The 13074-nt window shown below is 45.0% G+C and overlaps 1 pseudogene; it reads left to right on the forward strand.

Moving 5' to 3' along the window:
- Nucleotides 1–10351: 10351 nt before the first annotated feature.
- Nucleotides 10352–10472, forward strand: LOC142438080 (U2 spliceosomal RNA; annotated as a pseudogene).
- The last annotated feature ends 2602 nt before the right edge of the window (nt 10473–13074 follow it).

Consider the following 13074-nt stretch of genomic DNA (forward strand, 5'->3'; position numbering starts at 1 on the left):
TAGATATTGACTCTGAATTGACATTGATTCCTGGATACCTACAGCATCACTGTGGCAAACCAGTCAGAGTGAGACTGTATGTAAGCTAATTTCTTCATGGACTTTTAGCTTATAGCTTTGTAGAGGAGCCAGGGGGCCCCTAGACCCATCCTTTCGTGATTTCCCAAGATTTTCAGAATACATAATTGAAACAGACATATTCAGCAACAGGAACAATCCCCATATTGGATTGCTGACATGTAAACTAGGTGTGTAGTGAAAAATTAGAAAAACCAAGGGAAGATATTAGAACTTCCCTTACCTAGCAGAACAGTAAACCAAAAGCAATACTACCTTCCGTGAGGGTTGCACAGATTTTGGTGTGACCCCCAAGAACTTGAAGGACGCAGAAACAGTGATTGCCCACAGATCCTCATTTGACTAGCTGAGTTGTTGTCGGGTGCCATCAAGTCAGTTACGAAATCAGCAATCCTGTGCACAGCAGAATGAAACACTGCCCAGTCCTGTGCCATCCTCCCAATTGTTGCTGTTTGAGTCCACTGTGCCGTGGCTATCTTTGCAGCCACTTGTTGAGGGCCTTCCTCTTTTTACTGCCCCTGTACTTTACCAAGCACGATATCCTTCGCCAGGGACTGGTCTCTCCTGACATGTCCAAAATATGTGAGCCATCCTTGCCTCTAAGGAGCTCTTGGGCTCTGCCCTTTTCAAGGCAGACTTGTTTATTTTTTCAGCAGTTCAGTGTACTTGGAATGTTCTTTGCCAACACAATAATTCACATGCTTCGATTCTTTTTTTTAAGTACTTTTATTAGGGCCTCTTACATCTCTTATCACAATCCATACATTCATCCAGCGTGTCAAGCACATTTGCACATGTACCACAATCATCATTTTCAAAGCATTCCCTTCCCACTTGAGCCTCTGATATCAGCTCCCCACTTCCTCTTCCCCCTCCCTCTCAAACCCTTGATAAGTTATAGATTATTATTTTCACATCTTACATTGTCTTCTGTCGCCCCTCACCCACTTCTCCATCATTCGTACCCATGGGATGGGGGTATAGGTTGATCTTTGTAATCAATTCCCCTTTTCTCACCCCGCCCTCCCCTAATCCTCCTGGTATCTCTACTCTCCTTGTTGTCCCTGAGCGGTGTATTTATCCTGGATACCCTGTGGTGTGAGCTCTTATCTGCAGCAGTGTGCATGTTCTGGTCTAATCCGATTTGTAAGGTAGAATTGAGGTCATGATAGTGGGGGGGAAGGAAGCAACAAAGAACTAGAGGAAAGTTGTGTGTTTCATAGGCGCTACACTGCACCCTGACTGGCTCATCTCTTCCCTGTGACCCCTCTGTGAGGGGAGTCCAACAGTCTACACATTGGCTTTGGGTCTTCACTCCATTCCTCCTCCCACCCCATGCATTCACATTGGGTATGATTTTGTTCTGGGGCTTAGATGCCTGAAACCTGATCCCATTGATACCTCATGATCACACAGGCTAGTGTGCTTCTTCCATGTCCCGGGGCTTTGTTATGGTATTTTTCCAATAGCTGAGGGATAGAAAATGAAATGACACCACTCACTATTTACTCCTAATGACCCACTAGCAACATGTTTGCTTCTTTTCCTTGTGCCCTTCTGCTCCTCAAGTCTGGAAGTCTGTCGGGAGCCGATAGCCATTAAGACCCTGGCCTCAGACACATAGCAGAAACTTGGCCCCTTTCTAACAGCAAGGCTTTGTTTCCTGCCCAACTTCGCCCCCACATTCCAAGCTACTGTAGCATGAGCAGTTCCGATAACTGACCTTGTTGCCATTAGTCAAAGTACTGAGCGCCCATTGAACTGCAGATATACCATATTAGGAACATCGTGATAAGTTCACCCGTACATCACCACGACGTCTTTGAGTACTGTTGCGCACCCTTTGTACCTTATTGGGAACATGTGGCTGATTGGTTGTTGTACAGTGTGCGGTTGTTACACAATGTGCTTCATTGGAATATGTGCCTCCCACTTCCTTCTCTGTTGTGAATATATACCCAGGGTTTTGGCAAAATAAACGGGCTTGATCAGCACTTGTCTTGCCCCATGTCTCTCTTTCTTTTTCCCATCCAGGTTCGTTGCCCCTCCGGGCCACCGTGTGAGGGTCTCGCTGGACGAGACCCTAACAACTGGCGCCCAAACGTGGGGCCCGACGGGGGTCTTCGATCCTGGACGCTGCTTCCCCAAGGAACTGCCGTTCTGAGCAGTGAAATCTCCGTCTTCTGAGAAGCACCGGAGATCAGTTTGAGTCCGCTGCGGTTCCCTCCTACTCCCTGCCAGAGCCGCAGAAAGTGACTCGCATTGAGGTCTACGCAGTCAGCCCCACTGCGATATCGACACTCGTAGGGTAAGCAAAGCAGCGCATCACATCATGGGACAAACATTGTCCGCACACGAGCAATTCATTGAGGAACTAAAAGCATCTCTTAAGACAGGTGGGACTCGGGTTAAAAAGATATATTTAGTAAAATTTTTCTTTTGCTGGAAGATGTGTGTCCTTGGTTCCCCAGGAAGGAACCATGGACGAGAAACGTTGGTTACGGGTAGGGGATTGTTTAAAAGATTATTATTGTTCTTTTGGGCCTTCTAAAATGCCTGTTGATGCCTATAATCTCTGGTCTTAGATACGGGAAATTTTGCAAATTCACCATTATCACCCTGATATCTCTAAGGTTGTGTCCCAGTCGCATGATTATTTAAAAACTGGATATAAGAGCAGTAAACCTTCCTCCGGAGCTCCGTCTGTTTGTTTGTCACCTCCACCTTCTATTCCTCCCCCAGAAAAACCCAGAGAACGGGATTCCCTTTCTATTGTTTCCGAGACAGAGACAACTCCTCCAAAATTACTTTACCCATCCCTCGCTGAACACAAAAATCACCCTCCTTCTAATAACCCTCAAGCGCCCTTGCAGGCGCCCTTACAAACTCCAGCCCCGCAAAATCCGCTACGAAACGCCGACCCAGAAATTAATTGGGATGATTTAGAAGCGGCAGCGCGTTATCATAACCCCGATTGGCCTCCCTTATCGGGATTTTCTGGCCGGCCACCGCCGTACAATATCCCGGGAAAGCCTGCCCCTGTTCCTGCCGCTGCCGCCTCAGCTCCTATCACGCATGCCCCTCATAATTGGGCACTTTTAAATGAAGCCACGAAAACGTGTTGCGAAGGTTTCCAGTCTTTACAAAATGTTTTGCAACAGCTGGAAATTAGACCTGTCTGTCCCGGTACTCAGGGAGCCGCCGCCCCCCTGTTAGAAAGAACGCCCGCCTCTCGGGCTCCAAGGCTTGGCAAAATTAAGCCCTCTAAAACTCCGCTTGCATTCCCAGTCGCCCGCTCTGAATCGCGGGCGCCTGCCGAAAGCGAAACTACAGGCGCTGATAGCGACCCAGATGGTGATGACTCACCTGCAGCAGATACACAAGGAAATCACTCTGATGAGCAATCAGGCACTGATAGTGGAGATGAGGAGGAGGAGGTTAGTACTAACAATCCGCAAGAGGCTAGCACTAAAGATCAGCAATATCGCCGCATTAGCCTCAAGTACATAAAAGAGTTAAAATCTGCTGTGTGCCTTTATGGCCCGACAGCCCCTTATACCATGTCCCTCCTTGAGTCCCCCACTGAAAAGTGGCTTACTCCAAATGATTGGTATATGTTAGCCCGTGCTGTTCTCTCAGGAGGAGATTTTGTTCTTTGGAAATCAGAATATACAGAAACCTGCAAGGAGGTTGCACGCCGCAATGCCGAGGCTAAGGGGACGGCAAAGCATTGGACTATTCAAAAACTAAAGGGCCTTGCTCCTTAGGACACCAATAACAAACAGGCTAGATTCTCCCCCGGATTGCTTGCCCAAATTCAAACCGCCGGCCTCAAGGCCTGGCGCCGCTTGCCCCCTAAGGGCTCCGCCACCACTTCTTTGGCAAAAATTCGGCAGGGGCCTGAGGAGCCCTATAGTGATTTTATTAGCCGTTTAACGGCCGCGGCTGAGCGACTTGTTGGCAAGGATGAAAATGAAAGTGAATTTATCAAACACCTTGCTTATGAAAATGCAAACCCTATTTGTCAGGATGTTCTCCGCCCACACCGCCGCACGGGCAATATTTCTGACTTTATAAAATACTGCGCAGGAGTTGGTCCCTCACATAACCTTGGACTAGCCGTAGGAGCTGCTCTTCAAGGTCTAATCCAAAGCCCTGCTGCGCTTGCTCAAAAAACCTGTTTTAACTGTAAACAGCCTGGTCATATCTCCCAAGACTGCCCAGCGCCTAGGGCTCCTCGCCCTGAAAGGCCGAGACCGTCCACCGTCTGCCCTCGCTGCAAACGTGGTTTTCACTGGGCTTCTGAATGCAGATCCAAGGCCGATTTTCAAGGAAGTCCTTTGTCCCCTCAGTCTGCGGTACAGGGGCCAGCCCCGGGCGCCCTTTGCGAGACAAACCCCTGGGGCTATCAGGTTTGTCCCTCAAGGCCACCAACTCCCTCAGACCCAGCACCTGGCATCTCGCCCACAAGCCTTGCCTCCCTTTCAATGGCAACAGCAGGCAGTGCAGGACTGGACATCTGTTGCTCCTGCCACACAGTATTAACTCCTAAACAAGGCACCCAAGTAGTTAATACACCCTCTTAACAATGCATTTTTAGTTTTTACTGATGGGTCCTCAACAGGAATTGCAGCCTTTTGTGTAAATGGCATAATTACAAAAATTCAAACTGACTGCGTTTTAGCCCAGTTGGTTGAGCTCAAGGCCATTATGTGTGTTTTATCACAATTTGCAGACAAACCCCTTAATATATACACTGATAGCGCTTACTTGGCACATTCCATTCCTTTGCTGGAAACTGCTCCTCAAATAAAAAAGACTGCTGAAACTTCGGTCTTGTTCCTGGAGTGTCAAAAACAATTCATGCCAGGACAGCCCCCTTTTTCATTGGTCATATTAGAGCCCAGTCAGGCCTCCCCGGTCCCTTATCCCAAGGCAACAGGGTTGGTGATGCGGCCACCCGTTTTGTCGCCTTTGCCTCCACAAATAACGTTGAAAAGGCTCGCGCCACCCATTCCTTACACATTATTAATGCTTGAACTTTAGCCTAATGTATAAAATAACCAGGGAACAAGCTAGACAAATAGTAAAACAATGCTCCAACGGTGTAACCCATCTCCCGGTACCGTACTTGGGAGTCAATCCTAAAGGATTGGTGCCAAATGATATCTGGCAAATGGATGTAACCCATCTTTCTGAGTTTGGTAATTTAAAATATGTTCACGTGTGCGTGGACACCTTTAGTGGATTCATAGTCGCCTCCCTCCAAATAGAGGCCACCAAACATGTTATAGCTCACCTTTTACACTGTTTCTCTATACTTGGGGCCCCTAAGCAAATAAAAACAGACAATGGCCCTGGTTACACATCTGCAGCCTTTCAAGAATTCTGTTCCAAACTCTTTATAAAGCATGTTACTGACATCCCGTACAATCCCCAAGGCCAGGGGGTAGTGGAAAGATCAAACTTAACAATAAAACTTACTATTGAAAAAATAAAAACAGGACAATGGTACCCTACAAAAGGCAACCCCCGGAACCTTCTTAATCATGCCTTATTTATACTCAATTTCTTACGCCTTGATGATTCGGGAAAATCAGCTGCAGGTTGGTTTTGCACCCTAAATCTAACTCACAGTTTGCCATGGCAAAATGGAAAGATCCTATAAACAATTCATGGCACGGACCGGACCCAGTGCTTATCTGGGGAAGAGGCTCCGTTTGTGTCTAGTCTCAAGAGCATAATGCAGCAAGAGGGTTACCAGAAAGACTGGTCAGACCAATGGGCCATAAACCTGAAGTAATGCCCTCCAGGGAGGAGTCAACCCCCTGGGAGATAGTTCTCTTTTTGTGTTTTTACAGGTTCAACAAATTTATATTAGCCCGAAGACCCTTCTACTCACAGATGTGGACCTTCACCTCTTGTCTTGGAATCAGAATCGTAGCAATCGCCCCCCCCGCTTGCTGCAGTCCCAACCTCCAACCCTATTTCTGATACCAACACCACCCCGCCTCCCCAAACTCCTATAATTGTCAATGATGTTCCCCTTTATTTACCTCCTGGCACAACCCAAGTTCCATTTTGTTACTCCGCGCCGTCCTCATCCCTTTGTAATAACTCTCTCACTCTCACAACAGAAGCAGTTGCGCCCCATGGTTTTTTCTTTTGGTGTAATCATACCCTCACAAAACATTTGAATGCTTCCCTTCCGTCTTCCTTATGGTGTATGCCTGTTACTCTGGTGCCCCAATTAACTGTTTATACCACTGCTGAATTTCAATCTAAAATTTCTCCTCACCCCCTTTCCAAGTCAAAAAGAGCTATTTTTCTCTCTGTCTTACTGGGCCTTTCATTGGCCTCCTCTGTCGCCGCTGTTGGTTTTGGAGGAGGAGCACTTGGACATTCTATCACCGCCACCAATGATCTGGCCGCCCACCTTCAAGAAGCTCTGGATGACTCTGCACAGTCTCTGGCGTCTCTCCAACGACAAATCAACTCTTTAGCTCAAGTTATTTTGCAAAATTGGCACGCACTGGACCTTATTACAGCCGATAAGGGGGGTACTTGTCTGTTTTTACAAGAAGAATGTTGTTACTATATTAATGAATCTGGATTAGTTGAGGAGCGGGTAAACAATCTCAATAAGATCAGTAAGGAACTACTTAATTTCAGACATCCGCCCCCAAGTTCGCTCAAACCAATGAATTGGTGGTCTTTGCCGTTATTTTCGTTTATTGCCCCCTTTATAGGGCCGGTAATTGTTTTGCTTGTCGTAATTTCATTGGGGCCCGTCATCTTTAACAAACTTATGTCTTTTATCAAACAACAAATAGAGGCCATCCAGGCTAAGCCCATACAGGTCCATTACCATCGCGTTGAGATGATTAGTCGGGATGGCTCGGTATCTGACGATGAGTATGCGTCACCGGTAAGACCCTCCGCCCTTATGAGATGAGTTGGATAGCCAATGACGGGTAAGACTGGGTGCCCCTGACACCAACCTAAGACAGGCCTTTGTTCGCCTCCACCTAACATGGATAAGATGCGTTCACAGAAGCCGAAGACGAGTAAGGGTCAGAGCCGCACCTGGCAACCTAAGACAGGCACAACTCCCTAAGGGAATCTCTCATTTTCTAAATACATAAAACAAAAAAGGAGGACCTGTTGGGAGCCGATAGCCATTAAGACCCTGGCCTCAGACACATAGCAGAAACTTGGCCGCTTTCTAACAGCAAGGCTATGTTTCCTGCCCAACTTCGCCCCCACATTCCAAGCTACTGTAGCATGAGCAGTTCCGATAACTGACCTTGTTGCCATTAGTCAAAGTACTGAGCACCCATTGAACTGCAGATATACCATATTAGGAACATCGTGATAAGTTCACCCGTACATCACCACGACGTCTTTGAGTACTGTTGCGCACCCTTTTTACCTTATTGGGAACATGTGACTGATTGGGTGTTGTACAGTGTGCGGTTGTTACACAATGTGCTTCATTGGAATATGTGCCTCCCACTTCCTTCTCTGTTGTGAATATATACCCAGAGTTTTGGCAAAATAAACGGGCTTGATCAGCACTTGTCTTGCCCCATGTCTCTTTCTTTTTCCCATACAGGTTCGTTGCCCTTCCGGGTCACTGCGTGAGGGTCTCGCTGGACGAGACCCTAACAGAAGTCTTAGTTCCAAAGGGCAAAATACTCCCACCTGGGCTCCACTGCACTGCAAGGAAAAAATGGTTTCTGGCCTTTTGGGCTCCTCCTGGTTTGGGATCAATAGGCAAAGAAGGGAGTTACTGTATTGGGTAGCTTAGTTGATCCTGATTACCGAGGGGAAATTGGATGGATATTACACAGTGGAGGCGAAAAAGAATATGTCTGAAATCTAGATTCCTTTGTTGTCTCTTAGTAGTACCATGTTCAGTGATTAAAGTCAATGAAACAACTACAACTCAATTTCAATATGACTACTCATGGCACACACCCTTCCAGCTTCAGTTTGAGTCATCCCATAGGCGCAGGACTACAACAAGCTGAGGTGCGTGCAGAGGGCAAAGGCAACATGGAACGGGCAGTGGAAGGTAGTTCTAAATGTGAACATGTGGTTAGTTGTAGAAATGAGGGCTAAAATTGTTATAACTCTTTCTGGTATCAGGACTTTTGTTTTGTCCACTTACATAAGCAAAGATGTAAACGGGGCCAGTGCATTTGTTATACACACAACAGTCGTGTCACGTTAGGTGTAAATATATCATAAGAGGTCTATCATGTCAACTTGACAAAGAGTTAAAATTCTAACAATTTGGCTGAGCCATGGTCCTCTGGTTTGCTCCCTGTGGTGAGACCTGACATATCATGAGCACTTCCAGAATGGGATCTGTTATGAACAGCAAGTCAGTTGAAAGGGAGTTTTCTTTTTTTTTAATTTAATAAATCTTTTTATTAGGGCTCATACAACTCTTATCACAATCCATACATACATCAATTGAGTAAAGCACCCTTATACATTCGTTGCTCTCGACATTCTCAAAATTTGCCTTCCACTTGGGTTCCTGGAATCAGCTTGTTTTCCTTTTTTCCCTCCCCCTCCCTCCCCAAAAGGGAATTTTCTTAGGAGTGTGGTCTGTTATTAAATATACAAGGGAGCACCCCCAACCCCCAAATTTTCAAAGCTATGTATTTAAAATTTTTTTACAAAAACATCCTCATCATCTTCAAAGTATTCTCCATTACACTTTTGTTAAATCTGCGATTTCATTCTTGGAAACATTTTTCAAACTCGTCTGTTTGGATGGCTATGAGCACCTCCCTTGTTTTTTCCTTCACGTCTTCTACATCATCAAATCGCTGTCCTTTCATCTTCCTCTGCATCTGCGGAAACCAACAGAAGTCCCACGGAGTGAGGCCAGGTGAGTCAGGTGCCTGGGGCAAGAGGTATGCTGGGTTTTTTTTGCCCAAAACTGGTGCACTGAGATGGCTGCGTGAGCAAGTGTATTGTCGTGGTAGCAAAACCAGTCTGCCACAAATCAGGCCTTTTTGTTTGCACACTGTTAAGCTATTTTTCAGAACCTCTAAATACAAAGCTTGATTAACAGTCTGACGTGGTGGAACTAACTCCAAATGCACTGAGTTCCATGTTGCCATCATTATTTTTGTCCATTCAGGAAGTTGATGGACGCTCATATGAGGTTTGACTTCAATACAATTTCACCTTTTTTCCAAACAAGAAAACCGCTTGCACACTTGAGTTTTCCCATTAGCGCTGTCCTTGTAAGCTGTGTTAAACATCACAGCAGTTTTTGTCGCATTTTTTTCAGAGCAGGAAACAAAATTTTACAGCAACATGCTGTTTTCTTAATTTGGTCATCACAAAAACGAGGTTCAAGGGAAACTGCTTTTATGGAAAAAAAATTCACTGTGACCAGAGAACCTTCCCAGATGAAGCCACTTGGTGCACTAACTCAGAGCGAGGTGCTGCCGGTGCTCAAGTTGCTAAATGCTTGCCTAGTGGAAAAAATGATAGCATGAAAACTCAGCCCAGTGGGGCTGTTTGGTTCTTGGTTTTTTTTGTATCTCTTCGCATACAAAAGCTCTCTAGCTTTTTGCTTGCTTGGAATCTGCACCTAGCTCTTATAACTTGTGCTACATTTTAAATGTTTCTTATGTGCTAATTCTAATCTTCTCTGTAATATGTCTCAATTTTTAAAAAAGATATCAAAGTTTACTAGTGGTTACTAGGGTCAGTATACAGAAAGTTGGGGGTGGAGGATAGGGGTGATGGAAAAACTCCGTGGATCATGGAATGTGAGCCTGTAAACAGATTCTTGTAATTTCTGTCAAGAAGGCTTAATCCTGTACATAACCTAACAGGCAAAAGTTGTGTGATAGATAGACAAGGCAGCTTCACAAAGCTTGTGGGACACTTCCTTTATGTTCACATTTATTTGTAGTCATCGCTGGGGCTATTTCTTGCTGCCGGTTTCCTTGCTGGCCTGCTCTTCCACCTGCATGGCAGGACCACGGCCTTCCTGAAAACTTGCAGGACTGAGAGGTCATTGGGAAGCTTGGCTACGGAGGATTCTGCTTTGTTCTCAATGGTCTCCAGGTTGTAGTCTGGCTCCTTGGTCATCTCAGGAGAGCTTACGTCAGGTTGGCCCTTGCTTTGTGCTGAAGAGGTACAAGGAGTCTCTGGGAGAAGGCACCACTAGACGCGCCGACTACAATGCTCAGGCTGCGGTTGCTTCTAATATGTCTCAATTTAAAGAACAAAACTCCCCATTGCTTCTCGGCCTTTTGGCTAAGATCAAGTGTTGTGTCTGTTCTTAGCAGTTTAAAGAAACAAAACTCCCGTTAGTTATTTTTTTCTTTCACGACCCAGTTTTTCAGATGTCACCCTCCTCCATCAGGTTTCTATCTCCAAAACGGACCATTGTCCTCATGTGGTGGAGTGAAATTTCTAATATGGCTCTTGTAACCATGTCTATGTACCTCACCAAATGACTCGATGGGAATATGCAAATAGGTCATGTGTAACACTAACGGGGAGACTGGTTAGTTTCAGTTGCCACTTTCTTGGCTGTAAGGATGAGCCATCTTGGCAGGGAGAGAAATCCCAGGACCATCTGAAGAACCAGTGCAGCATGTTCTAGACCAGTGGTTCTCAACCTTCCTAATGCTATGACCCTTTAATGCAGTTCCTCAAGTTGTGGTGATCCCCCAACCATGAAATTATTTTCGTTGCTACTTCATAACTGTAATTTTGCTACTGTTATGAATCATCATGTAAATATCTCATATGCAGGATATATTTTCATTGTGATAAATTGAAAGCATGGTGATTCATCACAAAAACAATATGTAATTATATATTGTGAAATATTTATTTCCAATTACAAATCAATGAAACTGTCTTGAAGCATGGTGTAGCATGGGTAACAGGCATCATGCCGGGTACTCGTATGTGGGCGTATCTGCATGAGGGCAGGCCCGCCTGGACATGAAAAACAGTGTCTCAGTTCCTAAGACAGTGGGAAATATGTTTTCCAATGGTCTTAGGCGGCCCCTGTGACAGGGTCATTTGACCCCAAGTGAGAACTGCTGCTCTAGACCTTTGTCTGAAGTGGTGGAGTCTAAGACCAGAACCATCCAACACCAGAGGAAAAGGCAAGGAGGTCAAGAACCGGAATAGGAGTAGCACTGAGTCCATGGAACTGAGGCAGAGCTCCCTGGCTCAGAGGCATTGGCCAAGGGTCCACATGGCTGGAGACCGACAGCAGGAAACTGGCTGCTGCCTGAGGAAAGGTGTTCCTGTGTAGCCATGACAACACACTATCCACCCCAGTAGCAAAGTAGTGTGTGAGCAATGTTTGTCAGAGTTAAGATGGAGGTTGGGAGTATGATGGATCTCTGCTTCATGGCAATCATGAAGCCAGAGGGCAGACAGGGCCACATCTCAAGCTGTGCACTACAGGTTGGTAATTATAATGGCCTATGCATTTTTAGTTAGTTTAGGTAATCTTTCTAAAGGCCTTGGACACTCTTGTCCTCTCTGGGTCAAGAAAGCTAGCTTAACTACAAATTCTTAAGGCAACTGTCACCAGTTATTTATTAAACTGTACTATGTACACTTTACAATGAATGAAAAAACTTATAACAGCTTCCTTGTTGTATGAAGCACAGGTTTCTAAGAGCTGGGGGTGGGGGAGAGGATAATGTATGCTACCAACACTTGCAGCTATCTCTACTAAACTCTTAAATGAACTCATTTCCTTCTTGTCACTGTCCCCCTTTTGAAATGATCATTTTATTGGGGAGATTTTACAACAATCCACACATCAATTCCATCAAGCCTATTTGTATATATGTTGCCATCATTATTTTCTAAACATTTACTTTCTATTTGAGCCCCTGTCTATCAGCTCCTCCCCCTCACCCCTGTCTTGTGACCCCTTATTATATTTTTATCTTACACCGACTACTGTCTCCCTTCTCCCAGTTTCTGTTCATCCCCATGTGTGTGCTTAGGTATCGATCATTGCAATTGTTTCTCCTTTCCTTCCCTCCTCTCCCCACTTTTCCACGACGCCCTGGCATCACTACTCCCATTCTTGTTCCTGGATTCCATGTCATGAGTTATCTGTACTTGTGTACATGCTCTGGTATAGCCCGCAGACAAGTTTGTGAAGAAAAAAAAAGTAATTAAAATAGAATTTTCCCCACAAACTTTTTGAAGCCCTCTTGTAAATGCCATTATAACTCATTTGAAAACCAGGTTTAGAGGACTCCTAAACTTTAACAACAATAATTTCTGATCAAGAGTCTATGACTGTTGAAATACATGTTTTAAAAAGAGTGATATGACAGTGATAGATAGGAAGGATTGGATGATGTAAGAAAGGTAGATAAGATGCTCTAAGAGAAATCCAGGCTTAATGTCGAAGGAGCAGGACTAGGAAGAAAACTGAGAATGAATGATATTATTAAGGTTCCAGCCTGATTAAATTGCAAACAAATTAGAATAGTAGGAAATGTGGGAACACTGACTTGGGCATTACTTACTAAGGATGTGCCTTACAAAGGATTACTTCCTACTGACAGGGTGGCTGGTGGTGGTGGTGTGAGTAAGGTACTGCCGTCACGTTGGTTCTGACTCAGTTATCCTATTTAGAACACAGTGAAACCCTGTGCTCTCCTTGTAACTGTTGGGTCTGAGGCCACTGTTGCAGCTACTGGATCAGACAGTATTCCTGAGGTATGACACACAAAATGTTGTAACGGCAAAGAAATCTAACAGGAACATCAGAGGCTTAAAAGAAAAAAAAAAGGTAAGATAATGAATTTTTCCATGAAGTTTTTGAAGCCCTCACTCACATATCCATTACTCCCAGACTTATTAATGGAACAAAGTACACTTTTGAGTATCAAAGATTGAATTACTCACACATGAATATACATGACAGAGTTAAATGTGAATAAGTTAGGTGCAACTTAATGTTTCATT

Source organism: Tenrec ecaudatus, chromosome 1 (genome assembly GCF_050624435.1).
Source record: "Tenrec ecaudatus isolate mTenEca1 chromosome 1, mTenEca1.hap1, whole genome shotgun sequence".
Lineage (NCBI taxonomy): Eukaryota > Metazoa > Chordata > Mammalia > Afrosoricida > Tenrecidae > Tenrec > Tenrec ecaudatus.